The following is a 26,542-nucleotide window of genomic DNA, read 5'->3' as shown; positions in this document are numbered from 1 at the left end:
TGTTACATATTGTAGCGGAATGCAGTAAGCCTGTCCTGCAAAATGTCTATGTGACTGTATTCGTTCTATTTTTTCCTATGTTGAATTGCTATTCGTCTATTTAATATGTGAATTGTATGTTATTCGGTAGTTTCCATCTGTACTGTATGCTTATGGAAACTACCGAACGGAGGGACCACCCCGGAGAGAAGTGTGCCAGCAATTAAGGTTCACATTCTTTCCAAACCGCAAGTTAACCGGCTCATTAACATTGTATCTGGGTGGCCGCCATTCGGCATGCGTACACGTGGCGGCGGCCATCTTACGCATGAAAATCTCAGCGGTGTTTGGTCGTCGAGTGTCTGGAACTCAAATCGGACACTCAAACAACCGAACACCGCTGAGACCTCCAGAGCTCCGTAACTGCCGAACGGAGAGACATAACGAATCCCCATTCGGTAGTAACAAAGTACCGAACGAGGGAATCACTATCTATGTGAATTAAAGTATAGATGGCAATTATAAAGGTCTGTTTTAACTGCCGAACGGAGACCGACCGCAGGGCCCAATCTCATGGAACCCTTTTCGGATACCAACTCGTGTGCGGTCGGTCAAACTTCACCTTCCCGTAACTACCGAACCACTGGTCCGATCTGGGTGAATTTTGGATATTATATTCACCCAGATCAGGGCTACCTAGCGGTACCCTAATATTAAGGTTATGTGATGGTTTAGGGGTACATCCAGGTTTGGGGTAAAGTACTGTACAAGTTAAGGGGATTATGACTCACTCTGAGGGGAGGAGAGGTGTGGGAGGTAACAAGCACTGTATTGGTTACTGTCCTAATTACTGTAGTTCCCTCCCTTGCATGGGAGCAGGCTTTATAAGAAACCTTGGAATAAACGATTGTCAGTTCTACTCCTGAAACTGTGTGTCATCCAGTTATTGGGAGGGCTGTGGGGATATTGCTGTACCTTTTTACCTGCTGGAAACTCTGCTGTGGATTTACTATTGACTTGTTCCTGAGCCTCCCTGGGATCCAAAGTGGAGAATAGCTGTGAGAAATCAGCTCTCCGCTACATTGGTTGGCAGCGGTGGGATCCAGACTCACAGAGGAACAAGGATTAATGGAGATTGACCTTTCTACGCTAAAGAGAACCACATTGAAAGACCTTCTGGAAGCAAAAGGTGTTTCTGCCAGCAGCAAATCCAAAGCAACGCTTATCACCGAAGTAATGGCAGAATACAGAGCAGAGGAGGTCCAGGCCACGGAACAAAGACCTGAAACAGAACAGGAGGAGTTCCAAAGGCATTTACAATTCAGACTGGCCTTTTATGGGGAAAACCCACCAACAGAGATCATCTCTAAAACCATGACAGAAGTGCAGGAGTTTGTGATGAGAAACAGGAGACCACAAACACCGGAAAGAAGTGCAGCAGGAGCTGTGACACAAGAGGGTAAGCCCAAAATTCCCTATCAAGCTTTTAAAACGTATGTGGAAGCAGAGGAGGATATAGATGCCTTCCTCCAAGACTTTGAGAGACTATGTACGCTGCATAACATACCAAGGGAAGAGTGGGTACCCATATTAGCAGGACGGCTGTCAGGAAGGGCAGCTGAAGCCTACCGCACTGTACCAGATGTTGAAATTAGGAACTATAGCCGGGTAAAAGAGATTATCCTGGCCCGGTATGCAATAACACCAGAGGCATACCGGAGGCGCTTCAGGGAACTGAAAAAGGCGGACAAAGACTCGCACGCAGAGTGGGCTTGCCGACTAGAAAGGGCAGCTCTTGGGTGGATGCAGTCAAGTAAAGCGCGGTCCATTGAGGACTTGTTACAAATGCTGCTGTTGGAACAGTTTTATGAGGGGATATCCACAGAACTGCAGGAATGGGTGAGGGATCGTAACCCCACCACCCTCACCGAGGCTGCCAAAAAGGCAGATGATTTTATGGATGCTCGCAGACAAACCAAGGCAGTGAATACTAAACCTGCCATGCGGCCACTAGGGGGAAATTCCTTCTCTCCTAACCCTCAACCCCCACCGAGACAACTCCCTCCACCAGCACCAGCAGCAGCGCAGCCGAGATACCGCACACCTGCTTCTGTGCAATGCCACCGGTGCCAGAAGTGGGGACATTTTCAGCGAGATTGTCCGCAGTCTAGAGACCGCACCACCTGGATCCGACCAGGGCCTCCACCACCACCACCGAGAGCAGCAGCGCATCACTACCAGGACGAGGTACCACTTCCCTACAGCTCTGCCGTTCCAGTCACGACTGTGGAACAGTGGGAAGTGCTGCATGAGGCCAACCCCTTACAGGCACAGGCGGACAATCGACAGCACCATAGGCAGACCGTGTATCTGGAAGGGAAGCCTATGCAGGGGCTCAGATGTCACGTCTAAACATTTGTTATGAAGGAACACAACTGCAGATTTCTTATAGTTGAATATTTATTATAAAAAGTAAAAGGTATTGACTTTAAGTCCAATTACAGGTACTGTAGCTTTAATTAGCAAACGATAACTGAAGTCCACAATTACAGGCACTGTAGCTTTAAGTAGTAAACGATAACTGAAGTCCACAATTACAGGCACTGTAGCTTTAAGTAGCAAACGATAACTGAAGTCCACAATTACAGGCACTGTAGCTTTAAGTAGCAAACGATAACTGAAGTCCACAATTACAGGCACTGTAGCTTTAAGTAGTAAACGGCAGTAATTAGTAGACACTGAATCAGAAAGAGTCTCTGTAACGGAATGCAGTGTAATAGCATACGATATCCGTTGGTATATCCAGGAAATCCACAGTCAGAATAGAAAGCAAGGCAATATTCCCAATCCTCCCAATAACCGGACGAAACACAGTTTGGGAGTCAACTAACTCGGTTTATTCACAAGCAGCATATTTATACAGTTCCCCATGCAAGGGGTTTCCATACAGTAATTCCAGGGGATTTCTCCCAACATGCACTGTGACTTTCCCAACAGGCATTGCTGCACGAGAAGGATACTCCCACTAAAATGGACGATTAAGTGGATTATCCCCTCGTGCAGCAAAACCGACAATTGACTTTAAAATATATAATTCACACAATATTCGGTACTTTGGAATAACTGAACGTTCGGTAGATAGCTGGGGTCGGAGCGCACACTTTGTGAGAATACCGCTCTGATCCCAGCTGAATTGACCGAACGCGCACATAATACAGTTAAACATTAAAGTGGGTTTAAAAGTACCGAATAAGTACGGGACACATAATGTACCGAACGCGGAACTCCTGAACGCTCTGGAAGTCCAGCGGTGTTCGGATCATTGAGTAGCCGTTTTCAGTTCCAGGCTCTCGACGACCGAACACCGCTGCAGAGACAAAGGATCCAAGATGGCCGACCGCCGCATGGTCGGTAGTCGAACGACGGCCACCTAGGAGAGCCCTTAATTACCGATTGCAACAATGTTGCAACCGGTTAATTGGTGCCACACGACCTGTGAATGTGTGGTCTACCTGGGGAGTCCACATTCGTACGGCGAACGGCCAGGATAGCCGTGTTTCGTCGTATGAATGCTTTGTATGCTGGCAGCATACGGCTGCCAGCATGCGAACGGCCATAGGACAATACATATACATTTAACGTTACACAGTATATCTTCAGCCTACGGACAACCTGTACTGAATGTAGTTCAGAAGTGGCTAGGTTTGCCACAATGCTCCCCCAGAACCAAGCCGGCATACACAGTCTGATCCCAACGGATCGGCTTGGGGATGTCCGGGAGAGTACTCACAGATCACTTCTCGAGTTCAGTCTGTCTGGATAACCCGTCAGCGTTACCGTTTTGTTTTCCTGGCCGGTAATGGATAGTAAAGTCAAAGGGCTGCAGCGCCAAGCTCCAGCGCAGCAGCCTGGCATTGTCTCCAGACACACGGTTTAGCCACACTAACGGGTTGTGATCTGTGAGTAAGGAAAAAGGTTGTCCGTACAAATATGGCTGTAACTTTTTAAGGGCCCACACCACGGGCAGGCATTCTTTCTCGATGGCGGCGTAGCTCACTTCACGAGGCAGCAACTTGCGGCTTAAATAGGCTACGGGGTGTTCTCCGCCATCGGCTCCCACTTGGCTCAGTACTGCCCCCAATCCAAACATTGAAGCGTCTGTGTGAACAAGAAATCTTTTAGTTGGATCAGGAGCAGTTAACACAGGAGCATTAGTGAGAGCTGTCTTGAGTCGTTGGAATGCCTGCTCACACTCTGGGGCCCAGACAACCAGTCGGGGAAGGTTCTTTTTCGTCAGGTCTGTTAGGGGTTTGGCCAGGGTGCTATAGTCGGGAACAAACTTTCTGTAATAGCCGGCCGTCCCTAAGAACGCCAGCACCTGGGTCTTAGTCCTGGGGGTAGGCCACTTGGCTACGGCCTCAATCTTGGCTGGCTCGGGCCTCTGCTGCCCACACTCTACACGGTGGCCCAGATACTGCACCTCGGCCATACCTATGTGGCACTTGCTAGGTTTTAGCATTAACCCAGCCTCCCCAATGCGATCTAGGATCGCCCCTATGTGGTGTAGGTGGTCTTCCCAGGTCTGGCTAAAGATGGCTATATCATCTAGATAGGCACAGGCATACTCCTGAAAACCGTCCAGTAGCCGATCTACCATCCGCTGAAAGGTAGCCGGAGCGTTTTTCATCCCGAAAGGCATGACCTTGAACTGGTACAGGCCAAACGGAGTGACAAACGCCGACTTGGGGATGGCATCATCGGCTAGTGGGATCTGCCAGTACCCCTTACACAAATCAATGGTAGTGAGATACTGGCCCCGTGCCATCTTATCTAACAGCTCGTCTATCCGGGGCATCGGGTAGGCATCAGACACCGTTTTGTCATTTAGCCTCCGGTAGTCAACACAGAATCGGGTGGTGCCATCCTTTTTAGGTACCAGGACTACCGGCGATGCCCAGGGGCTATCGGAGGGTTCGATAACCCCTAGCTGCAACATTTCGTCTAGTTCGGCTTTCATATGGGTACGGACGGATTCCGGAACCCTATATGGAGCCTGGCGCATAGGTAGCTGTCCCGGGGTCTCCACTCGGTGGGTGGCTAGCGGAGTGTATCCAGGTAAATTGGAGAAGGTAGTCCCCTTGGCTACAATCAGCGCCTGTACCTGGGCACGCTCCTGGGGGCTTAGCCGCTCCCCCAGCTGAACTCCCCGGGAGGGCTCTATCTGTTCCTCGGGTTCTAGTAGGTCGGGTAAGGGTAAGTTTTCCTGATCCTCTAAGGAGGAGGCACAGATTGCCGTCACATCCTCGATCCTCTCATGGTAGGGTCGCATCGCTGCTCCACTACCTGATATGGGCCTTGCCAGATGGCCTGCAGCTTATCTGTGCGGACGGGCTTTAAGATCAAAACCTTCTGTCCCACCTGAAAGCTGCGGTCCCTGGCTCCTCTATCGTACCAGCGTCGCTGGCGTTGCTGGGCCGCCTGGAGGTTGGTGTGTACAGCCTGAGTTAGCGCCTCCAGACGGTCCCTGAACTCCAGGACGTATGATATGATAGGGGTTTCGTTAGTGGTACTCTCTCCCTCCCAGTGTTCCCTAATCAAGTTCAAGGGTCCCCGCACCCTCCTCCCAAATAGTAGTTCAAACGGGGAGAATCCTGTCGACTCCTGGGGAACCTCTCTATAGGCAAAGAGTAGGTGAGGCAGAAACCTCTCCCAGTCTTTGTGGGTTTCCCCGAACGTCCGAAGCATCTGCTTCAGCGTCCCGTTGAACCTCTCACATAGCCCATTGGACTGGGGGTGGTAGGCGGAATTAACTATTGGCTTAATGCCACACACCTTCCACATATGTTGGGTAACTTCGGCCGTAAATTGGGTCCCTCGGTCTGAGATTATCTCTTGGGGAAACCCTACTCGGGAAAATACCTTCATTAATGCTTCCGCTACGGTCTCAGCGTGGATATTAGAGAGGGCCACAGCTTCGGGGTACCTGGTGGCGTAGTCCACTATAGTTAAGATATATCTTTTGCCAGAGGGACTGGGTTTTGGCAGGGGCCCTACGATATCCACCGCTACTCGGCTGAAGGGTTCTGCTATGATGGGTAGGGGACATAGCCTGGCCTTGAGGCGATCCCCTCGTTTACCTACACGCTGGCAGACGTCGCAGGAGGTGCAATACTGGCGCACATCCTGAGAGATCCCAGGCCAGAAGAAGGCATGTGTCAAACGGTATCGGGTATGGGTCATCCCTAGGTGTCCTGACAAGGGGATGTCATGAGCAATTCTCAGCAGCTCCTGTCTATACTTCTGGGGTACCACTAGCTGTTTATTAGTTAAGGTGACAGACCCCCCCACATCTTTTGCCGTGACACGGTATAGCAACTCTTTCTCCCAGATGAACCGCTCCCCCTCTAACCCTGCTTGGTCTGTTTGTGCCCGGTCCCTATATACTTGGAGAGTGGGATCGGTCTGGACTTCGGTCGCGAAGGTAGTCGGGGTATCCCAGGACATGGTGGTCAGTTGGGGAACATGGTCTCTTACCTGAGCCTCAGAGTGTATCGGTGTAGCCGTGGTGCGAGCCTGTTGCCGGGTGGTTACGGGGAGGGCCTCCTGGTACGGAGCCTGGGGAATAAAAGCGGAAGTCATTTGGCCCAAGTCATTCCCCAGTACAACATCAGCAGGTAAATTCTGCATCAGCCCCACTTCTACGGTCCCCTCTCCCACACCCCAATCCAAATGAACTTTGGCAGTAGGTAGCCGGTATACTGCTCCCCCGGCCACCCGTACTGCCACGGAGCCGCCAGTGTGGGTTGCGCCTGGTACCAAATGTGGTGCAACCAAAGTTAAAGTGGCTCCCGAATCTCGGAGCCCTTGTACCTCCTTCCCCTCCAGGGTTACTAACTGCCGATGATGTTGTCGGTTGTCGGTGGCTCGGACTGACATTACTTCGTGCAGCACCCCTAGAGGCTCCTCAATTTGAGCGCTCAGCAATTCTTGGGTGGCGGGTGCTACCTGGTAATGGTGCGCAGCAGCCCTGGGTGCCAAATTTTGTCGCACCTGATTCCAAGCTTGTCGGCTCCGGTTTTGGGTGCACTCTCGAGAAATGTGGCCCCACTGCTTGCAGGTGTGACACTGAATGTTAGCCCGGCCGTTGTATCGGGAGGGGGGTGGTGGAGTATTCAGTGCCGGCCTGTGCAGGGGTGCGGTGGGGCCGGTAGGTATAAAATTATTGGGTGGCCCTGTAATCCGAGGGAGAGTCTTATTTTGGGCACCGTGATGCCTCCTGGCATCAAAATGCTGATCCGCCAATTTAGCGGCTTCGGGTAGGGTGAGTGGTTTACGGTCTCTCACCCATTCTTGTGCTTCTGGGGACAAACCATTAAAAAACTGTTCCAGCAGCATTAACTGCCTCAACTCCTCCATGTTAGTAGCGTTGCTGGCCTGTATCCAGCCTAGTGATGCTTGGTCCAGCTTGTGCGCCCATTCTGCATGAGAATCTTTCTCAGGCTTGCGCAAGCCCCGGAATTTCCGCCGGTACGCCTCTGGGGTAATAGCATACCTCTCCAAGATCGCCCTCTTTACTTTAGGGTAATCCTTGCTGTCCTCTCGGGGTACAGCACGGTAGGCTTCAGCCGCCCTACCCGATAATTTGCCTGCCAGCAGCGGCACCCATGTTGCGGGTTCCAAATCGTGCAAATCGCACAGTCGCTCAAAGTCCTGCAAATACCCATCAATTTTGTCCTTTTCTTCACAAAACGCTTTAAATGCGTGATGTGGGACTTTGGGCTTTACCTGTCCGTAGGTGGAGGCAGTAACAGACTCTGCCCTAGGCGGTGTCGCTGGTGTGCTGGTTGCCATCAGATAATCCTGTACATCCGATACCATCACGGTCAATATTTCCAGCGGTACTGGTTGCGGTAGGAACGCCAACCTGGTTCGTAGCTCTTTTTGGAATGGGGTCTCTTCCATGGCTGGTGGGGGTGTAGCGCTGCGGGCTCTGTCTCCCTCCATCAGTTCAGCGATCAGCACAGCCTTAGATTTGTTGCTGGCTATCTTACCCCTGGCTTCCAGTAGCTCTTTTAAAGTCTGTCGTTTTAGTATGGTATAATCAATCTCCATACGAATTGCCCTTGCTTTCCTTGTTCGGTAGTTCCAGTTTACACGAACGCTGCTTTTTCGGCTGTAAGGTTCGGATCCCGTCGCTTGCCACCAATTGTAACGGAATGCAGTGTAATAGCATACGATATCCGTTGGTATATCCAGGAAATCCACAGTCAGAATAGAAAGCAAAGCAATATTCCCAATCCTCCCAATAACCGGACGAAACAGAGTTTGGGAGTCAACTAACTCGGTTTATTCACAAGCAGCATATTTATACAGTTCCCCATGCAAGGGGTTTCCATACAGTAATTCCAGGGGATTTCTCCCAACATGCACTGTGACTTTCCCAACAGGCATTGCTGCACGAGAAGGGACTCCCACTAAAATGGACGATTAAGTGGATTATCCCCTCGTGCAGCAAAACCGACAATTGACTTTAAAATATATAATTCACACAATATTCGGTACTTTGGAATAACTGAACGTTCGGTAGATAGCTGGGGTCGGAGCGCACACTTTGTGAGAATACCGCTCTGATCCCAGCTGAATTGACCGAACGCCGCACATAATACAGTTAAACATTAAAGTGGGTTTAAAAGTACCGAATAAGTACGGGACACATAATGTACCGAACGCGGAACTCCTGAACGCTCTGGAAGTCCAGCAGTGTTCGGATCATTGAGTAGCCGTTTTCAGTTCCAGGCTCTCGACGACCGAACACCGCTGCAGAGACAAAGGATCCAAGATGGCCGACCGCCGCATGGTCGGTAGTCGAACGACGGCCACCTAGGAGAGCCCTTAATTACCGATTGCAACAATGTTGCAACCGGTTAATTGGTGCCACACGACCTGTGAATGTGTGGTCTACCTGGGGAGTCCACATTCGTACGGCGAACGGCCAGGATAGCCGTGTTTCGTCGTATGAATGCTTTGTATGCTGGCAGCATACGGCTGCCAGCATGCGAACGGCCATAGGACAATACATATACATTTAAAGTTACACAGTATATCTTCAGCCTACGGACAACCTGTACTGAATGTAGTTCAGAAGTGGCTAGGTTTGCCACAGTCTCTTAGTAGTATTAATGAATTAGGTGATAAGAAGTTACAATAGCTGTTCCATAGACTTTAACTGAAGCAAGACAGATGCAGCTAACTGAGATAAAGTATGAGTTGAAGTTAGCTGTAACGGGTTTGTTTTATCGAAGGACTTTGGAGACAGGAAATAACAGCTTTGAGATGCAACGCTTATCACAGAGGTTTTACTTAGCTTCTGGCACATAGAACACTGGTTCCCGAGATCTCCTCAGAGGCGGTTATTCTGGATGGAGAGAGTTCAGCTTTAGTCGTGGATGAGGAGAGGTGAAGGGAACTTGAAGTCTTCCAGTCCGGTCCGGTAACAGAGGGCTTTCACAACGATGTTGTAGCCGGTTCGTGAGTACGGAACGTAGTTCAATAATCCAGCGTCGATCAGCTGGTGCGGTCGGATTAAATAGGGAGACCGTGTCATAAAGGGGTGTGGCTAAGCTCCGTGGAACCAGGAAGTAAGAGGATACCATAGTTAAGGCATGACATCAGAGACTCGGGAGCCACCATCACCTTGGTGCAAAGTCATTTGGTTCCTGACCAGGCCAAACTGAATAAGACTGTGGCTGTCAGGGTTGCAGGGGGAGCCGTGTATCGGCTAGACACAGCCAGGGTACACTTACATTGGGGTGCGGGGTTCGGGAATGTGGAAGTGGGACTAATGCCGCAATTACATGCTGAGGTGGTCCTGGGGAATGATCTGGGCAAACTCACCTCCGCATTTGAGCCCCAAACTACTGAGGAAGCACACCCAGTAGTCACCAGGCAACAGGCCCGCACCCAGCACAACAAAGCACTGCCGGAGGTCCAGGTAAGAGATTCCTCCCCTTCCCTAGACTGTATCCCTTGGGCCCCTCCTGACGAGTTTGTAGCCGAGGTGATCACTGACCCTACCTTACAAGTATACCGAGACAAGGTCATCTCTATCCAACCGGGGGCGGAGGGGGAAAGATTTGTGTGGGACAGACAGTTATTGTACCGGGAAACGAGTAAACAGATAGCTGGGTCAGACCCCATTGCTGCAAGACAGCTGGTGGTACCTCAGAGGTACCGAACTGAATTACTCCGGATAGCGCACGATATTCCGCTATCCGGACATTTGGGGATCTGCTGTACCAGATATCGGCTGACCCAAAGTTTCTTCTGGCCAGGGATTAGCCAGGAGGTGCGCAGGTATTGTAATACCTGCGATACGTGCCAGAGGGTAGGAAAGAGGGGGGATAAGCGTAAGGCGGAGCTGCACCCACTACCCATAATTGAGGAACCCTTTCATAGGGTTGCCGTAGATATTGTAGGCCCCTTCCGGAAGCCTAGCCCATCGGGCAAACGGTACATCTTGACCGTAGTGGACTACGCCACTCGCTACCCCGAGGCGGTAGCCTTAACTAATATACATGCAGAGACGGTGGCTGAAGTGCTGATGCAGATTTTCTCCCGGATGGGGTTACCCAGGGAGATCATCTCAGATCAGGGCACTCAGTTCACGGCAGAGGTCACCCAACAGCTCTGGAAGTTCTGTAAAGTCAAGCCCATAATTAGTGCCCCATACCACCCCCAGACTAATGGGCTCTGCGAACGGTTCAATGGCACCTTAAAACAGATGCTCCGAACCTTTGCAGAAACTCACCGAGACTGGGAAAAATTCCTGCCGCACTTACTGTTTGCTTACAGGGAGGTGCCGCAGGAATCTATGGGTTTTTCCCCCTTTGAACTGCTATTCGGGAGGAGAGTAAGGGGACCCCTAGACTTGATTAGAGAACACTGGGAGGGGGACCGTAGCGCCGACGGCACCCCTATTGTACCATATGTGTTGGCCCTCCGAGATCGCCTGGAAGCACTCACAAAGACGGTAAAGGAAAACCTACAGGCAGCTCAGACGCGTCAGCGCACCTGGTACGATAGGGGCGCCAGGGACCGCAGCTTTCAGGTCGGACAGAAAGTTTTAATTTTAAAACCTGTCCGACACGATAAGCTACAGGCCGCCTGGCAAGGCCCTTATAGAGTGGTAGAACAACGATGTGACACCACTTATATAATTGGCCACTGCGCAGGGAATGGGGGGCGACGCATGATCCATGTGAACATGCTGAAGCCTTACCAGGAACGTTCAGAGGAGGTGACAGCTATCTGCGCCCCCACCTCTGAAGAAGGCGACAGCCTACCTCTCCCCGATCTGTTAGAAGACGGACAGCTGGCTGGGGATTTAGGAGCAGTTGTATTGGGGGATCGGTTGAGCCCACAGGAGCGTATCGAGGTACAACAACTACTGCAAGAAAAGCAGGAGACCTTTTCTAATGTACCTGGATACACCCCTCTGGCTACCCACCGAGTAGAAACTCCAGGTCAACTTCCCATGCGCCAGACCCCGTACCGCATCCCTGAAGCGGTACGGGAGAATATGCGCAAAGAGATTGAGGAGATGATACAGTTAGGAGTGATTGAGCCCTCGGATAGCCCCTGGGCCTCTCCAGTGGTCCTCGTACCAAAGCGGGACGGCACGACCCGCTTTTGCGTGGACTACAGGAGATTGAATGAGAAGACAGTATCCGACGCATACCGATGCCTAGGATAGATGAGTTACTGGACCGGATGGCCAGGGGTCAATACCTTACCACTATTGATTTGTGTAAAGGGTATTGGCAGATTCCCTTGGCCCCGGACGCAATCCCTAAGTCCGCCTTTGTCACCCCATTCGGCCTGTACCAATTTAAGGTCATGCCGTTTGGGATGAAAAACGCGCCGGCTACCTTCCAGCGGATGGTGGACCGCCTCCTAGATGGGTTCCAAGACTATACCTGCGCATATCTCGATGATATTGCCATATTTAGCGATACCTGGCAGGAGCACTTGGCCCATGTAGGAGCGGTTCTAGACAGGATCAGAGAGGCTGGTTTGACCCTAAAACCAGCTAAATGTAGCATTGGGATGGCCGAGGTACAGTACCTGGGCCACAGAGTGGGCTGTGGTAAACAAAAGCCGGAACCAGCCAAAGTAGAGGCGGTATCACAGTGGCCTACCCCGAAAACTAAAACTCAGGTGTTAGCCTTCCTAGGGACAGCAGGGTATTACCGGAAGTTTGTCCCCAATTATAGTGCCCTGGCCAAACCCCTCACTGACCTGACACGTAAAAACCTTCCCCGCCAAGTAACCTGGACCCCGGCGTGTGAGCAGGCATTCCAACACTTGAAAGATGCACTTGTTAATGCCCCTGTCTTGGCCGCTCCCAATCCAACTAAACGTTTTCTTGTTCACACAGACGCTTCTATGTTTGGATTGGGGGCAGTACTGAGCCAAGTCGGGGCCGATGGCGGAGAACATCCAGTGGCTTACATCAGTCGCAAACTTTTACCCCGGGAAGTAAGCTACGCCGCCATCGAGAAGGAATGCCTGGCTGTGGTGTGGGCCTTGAAGAAATTGCAACCCTATTTGTATGGACAGGCTTTTTCTCTGCTCACGGATCACAACCCGTTAGTCTGGCTGAACCGGGTGGCTGGGGACAATGCCAGGATGCTGCGCTGGAGTTTGGCGCTGCAGCCAGGCGGTAACATTCAATACCGCCCGGGTAAGCAAAATGGAAACGCCGACGGGTTGTCACGACAAACTGATCTGGAGAAATGATCCGTGAGCACCCCGGTCATCCCCAAGCCGATCCGTGTGGGATCAGACTGTGTATGCCGGCTTGTGGGCAAGGGGGAGCAGTGTAGCGGAATGCAGTAAGCCTGTCCTGCAAAATGTCTATGTGACTGTATTCGTTCTATTTTTTCCTATGTTGAAATTGCTATTCGTCTATTTAATATGTGAATTGTATGTTATTCGGTAGTTTCCATCCGTACTGTATGCTTATGGAAACTACCGAACGGAGGGACCACCCCGGAGAGAAGTGTGCCAGCAATTAAGGTTCACATTCTTTCCAAACCGCAAGTTAACCGGCTCATTAACATTGTATCTGGGTGGCCGCCATTCGGCATGCGTACACGTGGCGGCGGCCATCTTACGCATGAAAATCTCAGCGGTGTTTGGTCGTCGAGTGTCTGGAACTCAAATCGGACACTCAAACAACCGAACACAGCTGAGACCTCCAGAGCTCCGTAACTGCCGAACGGAGAGACATAACGAATCCCCATTCGGTAGTAACAAAGTACCGAACGAGGGAATCACTATCTATGTGAATTAAAGTATAGATGGCAATTATAAAGGTCTGTTTTAACTGCCGAACGGAGACCAACCGCAGGGCCCAATCTCATGGAACCCTTTTCGGATACCAACTCGTGTGCGGTCGGTCAAACTTCACCTTCCCGTAACTACCGAACCACTGGTCCGATCTGGGTGAATTTTGGATATTATATTCACCCAGATCAGGGCTACCTAGCGGTACCCTAATATTAAGGTTATGTGATGGTTTAGGGGTACATCAAGGTTTGGGGTAAATTGCTGTGCAAGTTAAGGGGATTATGACTCAATCTGAGGGGAGGAGATGTGTGGGAGGTAACAAGCACTGCATTGGTTACTGTCCTAATTACTGTAGTTCCCTCCCTTGCATGGGAGCAGGCTTTATAAGAAACCCTGGAATAAACGATTGTCAGTTCCACTCCTGAAACTGTGTGTCGTCCAGTTATTGGGAGTGCTGTGGGGATATTGCTGTACCTTTTTACCTGCTGGAAACTCTGCTGTGGATTTACTATTGACTTGTTCCTGAGCCTCCCTGGGATCCAAAGTGGAGAATAGCTGTGAGAAATCAGCTCTCCGCTACACATATTATTATTATTTAAATTGTCACAATAAATTATATCTATTTTTATAACAAATTGTGATTTTATTTATATGGAATACATTTCACTTACATGATAACGATCTTTGGGATCTGAGAATTGAAATAGTGGGCAATTCTCAACTGTTTACTATTATTATCCCATAAATATTCCCACAACACAGCAACGAAGGACCAGGAGGACACAGCAACGAAGGACCAGGAGGACACAGGATGAAGACCAGGAGACACAAGACCAAGTCACAGTATGCAGGAGCCAGGAGCCAGGGAAACAGGAAACAAAAGGCAATGATCTGGTCAGGAGTGAGGGGAGAACCCAAACTACTCTGTGTGTTACTGACAGGGGGAGATACTCTGTGTGTTACTGACAGGGGGAGATACTCTGTGTGTTACTGACAGGGAGAGATACTCTGTGTGTTACTGACAGGGTGAGATACTCTGTGTGTTACTGACAGGGTGAGATACTCTGTGTGTTACTGACAGGGTGAGATACTCTGTGTTACTGACAGGGAGAGATACTCTGTGTGTTACTGACAGGGAGAGATACTCTGTGTGTTACTGACAGGGAGAGATACTCTGTGTGTTACTGACAGGGAGAGATACTCTGTGTGTTACTGACAGGGGGAGATACTGTAACGGAATGCAGTATAACAGTACACGATATCCGTTGGTATCTTCAGGAAATCCACAGTCAGAGTAGAAAGCACGGCAATATCCCCAATCCTCCCAATAACCGGACGAAACACAGTTTGGGAGTCAACTAACTGGCTTTATTCACAGCTGGCATATTTATACAGTTCCCCATGCAAGGGGTTTCCATACAGTAAATCCAGGGGATTTCTCCCATCATGCAATGTGACTTTCCCAGCAGGCATTGCTGCACGAGAAGGATACTCCCACTAAAATGGACGATTAAGTGGATTATCCCCTCGTGCAGCAAAACCGACAATTTACTTTAAAATACATTTTTCACACAATATTCGGTACTTTGGAATAACCGAACGTTCGGTAGGTAGCTGGGGTCGAAGCGCATACTTCGTGAGAATACCGCTCTGATCCCAGCTGAATTAACCGAACGCCGCACAGAATACATTTAAACATTGAAGATAGTTTAAAAGTACCGAATAAGTATGGGGAACATAATGTACCGAACGCGGAACTCCCGAGCGCTCTGGAAGTCCAGCGGTGTTCGGATCATTGAGTAGCCGTTTTCAGTTCCAGGCTCTCGATGACCGAACACCGCTGCAGAGACAAAGGATCCAAGATGGCCGACCGCCGCATGGTCGGTAGCCGAACGACGGCCACCTAGGAGAGCCCTTAATTACCGATTGCAACAATGTTGCAACCGGTTAATTGGTGCCACACGACCTGTGAATGTGTGGTCGACCTGGGGAGCCCGCATTCGTACGACGAACGGCCAGGATAGCCGTGTTTCGTCGTACTAATGCTTTGTATGCTGGCAGCGTACGGCTGCCAGCATGCGAACGGCCATAATACAACACATATACATTTAACGGTACACATTATGCAGTCAGCCTACGGACAACCTGTAATGAATATAGTTCAGAAGTGGCTAGGTTTGCCACAATGCTCCCCCAGAACCAAGCCGGCATACACAGTCTGATCCCAACGGATCGGCTTGGGGATGTCCGGGAGAGTACTCACAGATCATTTCTCGAGTTCAGTCTGTCTGGATAACCCGTCAGCGTTACCGTTTTGTTTTCCTGGCCGATAATGGATGGTAAAGTCAAAGGGCTGTAGCGCCAAACTCCAGCGCAGCAGCCTGGCATTGTCTCCAGATACACGGTTTAGCCACACCAACGGGTTATGATCTGTGAGTAAGGAAAAAGGTTGTCCGTACAAATATGGCTGTAACTTTTTAAGGGCCCACACCACGGCCAGGCATTCTTTCTCAATGGCGGCGTAGCTCACTTCACGAGGCAGCAACTTGCGGCTTAAGTAAGCTACGGGGTGTTCTCCGCCATCGGCTCCCACTTGGCTCAGTACTGCCCCCAATCCAAACATTGAAGCGTCTGTGTGAACAAGAAATCTTTTAGTTGGATCAGGAGCAGTTAACACAGGAGCATTAGTTAGAGCTGTCTTGAGTTGTTGGAATGCCTGCTCACACTCTGGGGCCCAGACAACCAGTCGGGGAAGGTTCTTTTTAGTCAGGTCCGTTAGGGGTTTGGCCAGTGTGCTATAGTCGGGAACAAACTTCCTGTAATAGCCGGCCGTCCCTAAGAACGCCAGCACTTGAGTCTTAGTCCTGGGGGTAGGCCACTTTGCTACGGCCTCAATCTTGGCTGGCTCGGGTCTCTGCTGCCCACACCCTACTCGGTGTCCCAGATACTGCACCTCGGCCATACCTATGTGACACTTGCTAGGCTTTAACGTTAACCCGGCCTCCCCAATACGATCTAGGATCGCCCCTATATGGTGTAGGTGGTCTTCCCAGGTCTGGCTAAAGATGGCTATATCATCTAGATAGGCACAGGCATATTCCTGAAAACCGTCCAGTAGCCGATCTACCATCCGCTGAAAGGTAGCCGGAGCGTTTTTCATTCCGAAAGGCATGACCTTGAACTGGTACAGGCCAAACGGAGTGACAAACGCCGACTTGGGGATGGCGTCATCGGCTAGAGGAATTTGCCAGTATCCCTTACACAAGTCAATGGTAGTGAGATACTGGCCCCGTGCCATCTTATCTAACAGCTCGTCTATCCGGGGCATCGGGTAGGCATCAGACACCGTTTTGTCATTTAGCCTCCGGTAGTCGACACAGAATCGGGTGGTGCCATCCTTTTTAGGTACCAGGACTACCGGCGATGCCCAGGGGCTATCGGAGGGTTCGATAACCCCTAGCTGTAACATTTCATCTAGTTCGGCTTTCATATGGGTACGGACTGATTCCGGAACCCTATATGGAGCCTGCCGCATAGGTAGCTGTCCCGGGGTTTCCACTCGGTGGGTGGCTAGCGGAGTGTACCCAGGTAAATTGGAGAAGGTAGCCCCTTTGGCTACAATCAGCGCTTGTACTTGGGCACACTCTTGGGGGCTTAGCCGCTCCCCCAGCTGAACTCCCCGGGAGGGCTCTATCGGTTCCTCTGGTTCTAGTAGGTCAGGTAAGGGTAGGTTCTCCTGATCCTCTAAGGAGGAGGCACAGATTGCCGTCACATCCTCGATCCTCTCATGGTAGGGTTTGAGCATGTTCACGTGGAGCATGCGTCTCTTCCCTACCCCTGAGCAGGGGCCAATCACATAGGTAGTGTCGCATCGCTGCTCCACTACCTGGTATGGGCCTTGCCAGACGGCCTGCAGCTTATCTGTGCGGACGGGTTTTAAAATTAAAACCTTCTGTCCCACCTGAAAGCTGTGGTCTCGGGCTCCCCTATCGTACCAGCGTCGCTGGCGTTTCTGGGCCGCCTGGAGGTTGGTGTGCACAGCCTGAGTTAGCGCCTCCAGACGGTCCCTGAACTCCAGTACGTATGATACGATAGGGGTTTCGTTAGTAGTACTCTCTCCCTCCCAGTGTTCCCTAATCAAGTTTAAGGGTCCCCGCACCCTCCTCCCAAATAGTAACTCAAACGGTGAGAACCCTGTCGACTCCTGGGGAACTTCTCTATACGCAAAGAGTAGGTGCGGTAGAACCTCTCCCAGTCTTTGTGGGTCTCCCCGAACGTCCGAAGCATCTGCTTCAGCGTCCCGTTGAACCTCTCACATAGTCCATTGGACTGGGGGTGGTAGGCGGAATTAACTATTGGCTTAATGCCACATACCTTCCACATATGTTGGGTAACTTCGGCCGTAAATTGGGTGCCTCGGTCCGATATTATCTCTTGGGGGAACCCTACCCGGGAAAACACTTTCATTAAAGCTTCAGCTACGGTCTCCGCATGGATATTATTGAGGGCCACAGCTTCGGGGTACCTGGTGGCGTAGTCCACCACAGTTAAAATGTACCTTTTGCCAGATGGACTGGGTTTTGGCAGGGGCCCTACGATATCCACCGCTACCCTGCTGAAGGGTTCTGCGATAATGGGTAGGGGACATAGCTTGGCCTTGTGGCGATCCCCTCGTTTACCTACTCGCTGGCAGACGTCGCAGGAGGTGCAATACTGGCGCACATCCTGAGAGATCCCGGGCCAGAAAAAGGCATGCGTTAATCGGTATCGGGTACGGGTCATCTCTAGGTGTCCTGACAAGGGGATATCATGAGCGATTCTAAGCAGCTCCTGCCTATACTTCTGCGGTACCACTAGCTGTTTGTTAGTCAGGGTGACAGATCCCCCCACATCTTTAGCCGTGACCCGGTATAATAACTCTTTTTCCCACGTGTACCGCTCCCCCTCTAGCCCTGCTTGGTCCGCTTGTGTCCGGTCCCTATATATTTGGAGAGTGGGGTCTGTCTGGACTTCGGTCGCAAAGGTAGTCGGGGTATCCCAGGACATGGGGGTCGGTTGGGGGTCATGGTCTCTTACCTGAGCCTCAGAGTGTATCGGTGTAGCCGTGGTGCGAGCCTGCTGCCGGGTGGTTACGGGGTGGGCCTCTTGGTATGGAGCCTGGGGGATAAAAGCGGAAGTCATCTGGCCCAAGTCATTCCCCAGCACAACATCTGCAGGTAAATTCTGCATAAGCCCTACTTCCACAGTGCCCTCTCCCACACCCCAATCCAAATGTACCTTGGCGGTGGGTAGCCGGTATACTGCTCCCCCGGCCACCCGTACTGCCACTGAGCCGCCAGTGTGGGTTGCGCCTGGTACCAAATGTGGTGCAACCAAAGTTAGAGTGGCTCCCGAGTCCCGGAGCCCTTGTACCTCCTTCCCCTCCAGGGTTACTAGCTGTCGGTGATGTTGCCGGTTGTCGGTGGCTCGGACCGACATTACTTCGTGGAGCACCTCTAGAGGCTCCTCGATTTGAGCGCTCAGCAATTCCTGGGTGGCGGGTGCTACCTGGTAGTGGTGCGCAGCAGCCCTTGGTGCTAAATTTTGTCGCACCTGATTCCACGCTTGTCGGCTCCGGTTTTGGGTGCACTCCCGAGAAATGTGTCCCCACTGCTTGCAGGTGTGACACTGAATGTTAGCCCGGCCGTTGTATCGGGAGCGGGGTGGTGGAGTATTCAGTGCTGGCCTGTGCAGGGGTACGGTGGGGCCGGTAGGAGTAAAAGTATTGGGTGGCCCGGTAATCCGAGGGAGAGTCTTATTCTGGGGTCCGTGATGCCTCCTGGCATCAAAATGCTGATCCGCCAATCTAGCGGCTTCGGGTAGGGTGAGTGGTTTACGGTCTCTCACCCATTCTTGTGCTTCTGGGGACAAACCATTAAAGAACTGTTCCAGCAGCATTAACTGTCGCAACTCTTCCATGTTAGTAGCGTTGCTGGCCTGTATCCAGCCTTGCGATGCTTGATCCAGCTTGTGCGCCCACTCTGGGTGAGAATCTTTCTCAGGTTTGCGCAAGCCCCTGAACTTGCGCCGGTACGCCTCTGGGGTAATAGCATACCTCTCCAAGATCGCCCTCTTTACTTTAGGGTAATCCTTGCTGTCCTCTCGAGGCACAGCACGGTAGGCTTCAGCTGCCCTACCCGATAATTTGCCTGCCAGCAGCGGCACCCATACTGCGGGTTCCAAATCGTGCAAATCGCACAGCCGCTCAAAATCCTGTAAATACCCATCGGTTTCGTCCTTTTCTTCACAAAACGCTTTAAATGCGTGATGTGGGACTTTGGGCTTTACCTGTCCGTAGGTGGAGGCAGTAACAGACTCTGCCCTAGGCGGTGTCTCTGGGGTTTGGGTCGTCATCACATAATCATGTACATCTGATACCAGCACGGTCAATATTTCCAACGGTACTGGTTGCGGCAGAAACGCCAACCTGGTTCGTAGCTCTTTCTGGAATGGGGTCTCTTCCATGGCTGGTGGAGGTGTAGCGCTGCGGGCTCCGTCTCCCTCCATCAGTTCAGCGATCAGCACAGCCTTAGATTTGTTGCTGGCTATCTTACCCCTGGCTTCCAGTAGCTCTTTTAAAGTCTGTCGTTTCAGTATGGTATAATCAATCTCCATACGAATTGCCCTTGCTTTCCTTGTTCGGTAGTTCCAGTTTACACGAACGCTGCTTTTCGGCTGTAAGGTTCGGATCCCGTCGCTTGCCACCAATTGTAACGGAATGCAGTATAACAGTACACGATATCCGTTGGTATCTTCAGGAAATCCACAGTCAGAGTAGAAAGCACGGCAATATCCCCAATCCTCCCAATAACCGGACGAAACACAGTTTGGGAGTCAACTAACTGGCTTTATTCACAGCTGGCATATTTATACAGTTCCCCATGCAAGGGGTTTCCATACAGTAAATCCAGGGGATTTCTCCCATCATGCAATGTGACTTTCCCAGCAGGCATTGCTGCACGAGAAGGATACTCCCACTAAAATGGACGATTAAGTGGATTATCCCCTCGTGCAGCAAAACCGACAATTTACTTTAAAATACATTTTTCACACAATATTCGGTACTTTGGAATAACCGAACGTTCGGTAGGTAGCTGGGGTCGAAGCGCATACTTCGTGAGAATACCGCTCTGATCCCAGCTGAATTAACCGAACGCCGCACAGAATACATTTAAACATTGAAGATAGTTTAAAAGTACCGAAAAAGTATGGGGAACATAATGTACCGAACGCGGAACTCCCGAGCGCTCTGGAAGTCCAGCGGTGTTCGGATCATTGAGTAGCTGTTTTCAGTTCCAGGCTCTCGACGACCGAACACCGCTGCAGAGACAAAGGATCCAAGATGGCCGACCGCCGCATGGTCGGTAGCCGAACGACGGCCACCTAGGAGAGCCCTTAATTACCGATTGCAACAATGTTGCAACCGGTTAATTGGTGCCACACGACCTGTGAATGTGTGGTCGACCTGGGGAGCCCGCATTCGGACGGCGAACGGCCAGGATAGCCGTGTTTCGTCGTACTAATGCTTTGTATGCTGGCAGCGTACGGCTGCCAGCATGCGAACGGCCATAATACAACACATATACATTTAACGGTACACATTATGCAGTCAGCCTAAGGACAACCTGTAATGAATATAGTTCAGAAGTGGCTAGGTTTGCCACAGATACTCTGTGTGTTACTGACAGGGAGAGATACTCTGTGTGTTACTGACAGGGAGAGATACTCTGTGTGTTACTGACAGGGAGAGATACTCTGTGTGTTACTGACAGGGAGAGATACTCTGTGTGTTACTGACAGGGAGAGATACTCTGTGTGTTACTGACAGGGAGAGATACTCTGTGTGTTACTGACAGGGAGAGATACTCTGTGTGTTACTGACAGGGAGAGATACTCTGTGTGTTACTGACAGGGAGAGATACTCTGTGTGTTACTGACAGGGAGAGATACTCTGTGTGTTACTGACAGGGAGAGATACTCTGTGTGTTACTGACAGCGAGAGATACTCTGTGTGTTACTGACAGGGAGAGATACTCTGTGTGTTACTGACAGCGAGAGATACTCTGTGTGTTACTGACAGGGAGAGATACTCTGTGTGTTACTGACAGGGAGAGATACTCTGTGTGTTACTGACAGGGTGAGATACTCTGTGTGTTACTGACAGGGAGAGATACTCTGTGTGTTACTGACAGGGAGAGATACTCTGTGTGTTACTGACAGGGTGAGATACTCTGTGTGTTACTGACAGGGAGAGATACTCTGTGTGTTACTGACAGGGAGAGATACTCTGTGTGTTACTGACAGGGAGAGATACTCTGTGTGTTACTGACAGGGAGAGATACTCTGTGTTACTGACAGGGTGAGATACTCTGTGTGTTACTGACAGGGAGAGATACTCTGTGTGTTACTGACAGGGAGAGATACTCTGTGTGTTACTGACAGGGAGAGATACTCTGTGTGTTACTGACAGGGAGAGATACTCTGTGTGTTACTGACAGGGAGAGATACTCTGTGTGTTACTGACAGGGAGAGATACTCTGTGTGTTACTGACAGGGAGAGATACTCTGTGTGTTACTGACAGGGGGAGATACTCTGTGTGTTACAGACAGGGAGAGATACTCTGTGTGTTACTGACAGGGAGAGATACTCTGTGTTACTGACAGGGAGAGATACTCTGTGTGTTACTGACAGGGGGAGATACTCTGTGTTACTGACAGGGAGAGATACTCTGTGTGTTACTGACAGGGTGAGATACTCTGTGTTACTGACAGGGAGAGATACTCTGTGTGTTACTGACAGGGAGAGATACTCTGTGTGTTACTGACAGGGAGAGATACTCTGTGTGTTACTGACAGGGAGAGATACTCTGTGTTACAGACAGGGAGATATACTCTGTGTTACTGACAGGGAGAGATACTCTGTGTGTTACTGACAGGGTGAGATACTCTGTGTGTTACTGACAGGGTGAGATACTCTGTGTGTTACTGACAGGGTGAGATACTCTGTGTGTTACTGACAGGGTGAGATACTCTGTGTGTTACTGACAGGGAGAGATACTCTGTGTGTTACTGACAGGGAGAGATACTCTGTGTGTTACTGACAGGGAGAGATACTCTGTGTGTTACTGACAGGGAGAGATACTCTGTGTGTTACTGACAGGGAGAGATACTCTGTGTGTTACTGACAGGGAGAGATACTCTGTGTGTTACTGACAGGGAGAGATACTCTGTGTGTTACTGACAGGGTGAGATACTCTGTGTGTTACTGACAGGGTGAGATACTCTGTGTGTTACTGACAGGGTGAGATACTCTGTGTGTTACTGACAGGGTGAGATACTCTGTGTGTTACTGACAGGGTGAGATACTCTGTGTTACTGACAGGGAGAGATACTCTGTGTGTTACTGACAGGGAGAGATACTCTGTGTTACTGACAGGGAGAGATACTCTGTGTTACTGACAGGGTGAGATACTCTGTGTGTTACTGACAGGGTGAGATACTCTGTGTGTTACTGACAGGGTGAGATACTCTGTGTGTTACTGACAGGGTGAGATACTCTGTGTGTTACTGACAGGGTGAGATAATCTGTGTGTTACTGACAGGGGGAGATACTCTGTGTTACTGACAGGGTGAGATACTCTGTGTTACTGACAGGGTGAGATACTCTGTGTGTTACTGACAGGGTGAGATACTCTGTGTGTTACTGACAGGGTGAGATACTCTGTGTGTTACTGACAGGGTGAGATACTCTGTGTGTTACTGACAGGGTGAGATACTCTGTGTGTTACTGACAGGGTGAGATACTCTGTGTGTTACTGACAGGGTGAGATACTCTGTGTGTTACTGACAGGGAGAGATACTCTGTGTTACTGACAGGGTGAGACACTCTGTGTGTTACTGACAGGGAGAGATACTCTGTGTGTTACTGACAGGGTGAGATACTCTGTGTGTTACTGACAGGGTGAGATACTCTGTGTGTTACTGACAGGGTGAGATACTCTGTGTGTTACTGACAGGGAGAGATACTCTGTGTGTTACTGACAGGGAGAGATACTCTGTGTGTTACTGACAGGGAGAGATACTCTGTGTGTTACTGACAGGGAGAGATACTCTGTGTGTTACTGACAGGGAGAGATACTCTGTGTGTTACTGACAGGGAGAGATACTCTGTGTGTTACTGACAGGGTGAGATACTCTGTGTGTTACTGACAGGGTGAGATACTCTGTGTGTTACTGACAGGGTGAGATACTCTGTGTGTTACTGACAGGGTGAGATACTCTGTGTTACTGACAGGGAGAGATACTCTGTGTGTTACTGACAGGGAGAGATACTCTGTGTTACTGACAGGGTGAGATACTCTGTGTGTTACTGACAGGGTGAGATACTCTGTGTGTTACTGACAGGGTGAGATACTCTGTGTGTTACTGACAGGGTGAGATACTCTGTGTGTTACTGACAGGGTGAGATACTCTGTGTGTTACTGACAGGGAGAGATACTCTGTGTGTTACTGACAGGGAGAGATACTCTGTGTGTTACTGACAGGGAGAGATACTCTGTGTGTTACTGACAGGGAGAGATACTCTGTGTGTTACTGACAGGGTGAGATACTCTGTGTGTTACTGACAGGGTGAGATACTCTGTGTGTTACTGACAGGGTGAGATACTCTGTGTGTTACTGACAGGGTGAGATACTCTGTGTGTAACGGACCGTTTCAGCATGAAAGGGGAAAAATGCGGTTAGGCGATAATCCCCTTTTCCATAGACAGGCACAGCTACTGCAGAACATCAGAACTCACGAGCTGGATACGAAATAAGACTCCGAACTGGAACAGCTGAACAAGAAAAGCAGACATCGGCTTACACTCTTGGCAGTCAGCATACAATCCCATTCCCCCAAAGACCGAGACGACACATCGCTTTGAGGGTTAAGCAAGAACTCAGGACTGGGACACCCAGTCTGGCTTTTATTACAACCAAGTGATGTGGGATTATTTAAAAAACCTTATTGTACTTGTATTCAATAATTGCACTAACTCCATTTTAACTTTATACTGTGACAATCCTCCATTTTGTCCTCCTAACCTGACTTCTTCAATCCTCCATTTTGTCCTCATAACCTAACTTGTTCATTTTAAAACTACCTTACATGACAGAATTTCCCAGCACATCTAATACAATAGAACAAAGACTGTATTTTCTATAAAGACATGATTAACACAGGAATTGCTGACTTTTCCTTAAGATTTGCAACATAGTATAGTTTGAAGGCCATGAGAACACAGTAGTAATGAAATGTTCTATTCATAAGAGACCTTGCACCTGGCCACGAGGCCTGAGATCACCGACCGTGTAAAATGACGCTCAAGACCCCTTGTCCCCCACCCGTGTCCAGAACAATCCCACCTCTTGGTGGGTGGACACGGGACTAACCACTTATTTTTTGAACCAATTAATAATATTGATAGGAGGACACTAATCCCGACACTTAACAATTAATCCAATTAATGATGTTTATTTGCTGATATTCTAATAATCAATGATGACGTAAAATGTCTCTTAAAAGGACCTGCGCGTCCGCTTTTTAATCACTTGCCAATAAATTTTCTCGAAGTTATTTTAACCTGAACCTTGTGTGTCAGACTTAATTACTTCAGCGTATATACGCAATTTATTTTATTGATTCGGACAGGAACAGATAGACATTTAAACATTTTGGTTTACTGCTAAAAAGTACCATAACAACTTGGCGCCCAACGTGGGGCATCGGGCTATGTCCGGCCGGTGAGCCGTCCTAAGGAAGACAAGGGTGGACGGAGGAATCCAGGGGGAAGGAAAGGAGATTGATCACCTCCAGGTACACGGTAGAGACTTCTGCAGAGCCACCGGTATGTTCCGGCCCCTTTGATTGACCCGTCCACGTGTCTGTGACTGCTTCCCGGGAGGACATCAAAGACAGGTAATATCTTGCCCGGTGCCTCGTTACTCACTTGTTTACCTGCATTTTTAGTCTATCTGTTGCCTGGGTGTGTTTGAATTGTTTGCCTGTTTCCCCATTTTGAGATAAAGGGGGGGTGGACCTGCAGGGGATTTGCCTGGGGTTCTGTCTTGCTTGTTTTCCCCTTTTTGGGATAAAGGGGGGTGGACCTGAGGGGACTTGCCTGGGTCTTCAGTATATCTGTCTATCTGTTTGTATTTTGCCCCTTTTGGGATAAAGGGGGGTGGACCTGAGGGGACTTGCCTGGGTCTTCTGTTGCCTGTTTTACTCCTTTTAGGAACCACGGTGCTGTGGTTGTAGGGAAAAAGGGGGGTTGGCCTGTGGATGTGTTCCTGGGGGTCATCTTTGCCTGTTTACCTCTTTTAGGAGCCTCGTGGCTGTGGCTGTAAGGAAAAAGGGGATTGTTGGAACTGTGGATTTTGTGTAGACTCATAATCTCCTGTGATCCTTCTGGTGACACTTTGAGAGCCCAGCTAGCCTCATTGTGCACGTGGTAACCCACAGTTTCGAGTACTGGGGCTAGTGGAATTCCAAGTTTGGTAACCACTGTCCCGAGTGCCGAGGCGGGGGGGGATTCCAGTTTTGGTAAACCTCAGCTTCGGCTGGGGGGATTCCAGTTTTCTTTTGGTAACCACAGCCCTGAGCGCTGGGGCTGGTGGAATTCCAGTTCTCTGTTTATTTGTGGTAGGGGACTTAGTCTTGTGGCAGGGGACTCTGTTTCCGGGGGGGAATTCAAGTAGGCATTGCTTGTTTTCCGCATCACGTGGTAGTGAGACTTATAAGTGGGTTTTATAGGGGCACTGCGGGAGTGAGGATAGAGGTGGCCACATTCTTGTGGACTGCTGTGCAGAGGGAGGCTGACGGAACTCGGACCGGTGTCAGTTGTTTTCCGTGGCCGCTGGTAGTGAGACTTATGAAAGTCATTCTCCGAGCGGAGACACTACGGGGTTGAGGGAGGTGACTTTGGAGTAAGCACACGAGTAAAGGAAAGGAATTACTGTTGATTTTATCTGAACTGTGATGCATGCACTGTATTTCAACTGTATTGTTGTCTTGTTTGTTTAATGAGGAGTCTCATGTACTCCTGTGTCTGTCTCTAAGGATTTTTCCTTGCCTTTCATCTTTTCTACACTTTCTATATTATTATACTATCCACTCCCATTCCTCTTAAAAGAG

The sequence above is a fragment of the Pelobates fuscus genome, chromosome 3 (genome assembly GCF_036172605.1).
Source record: "Pelobates fuscus isolate aPelFus1 chromosome 3, aPelFus1.pri, whole genome shotgun sequence".
Classification (NCBI taxonomy): Eukaryota; Metazoa; Chordata; class Amphibia; order Anura; family Pelobatidae; genus Pelobates; species Pelobates fuscus.
This window is presented reverse-complemented; position numbering follows the sequence as displayed.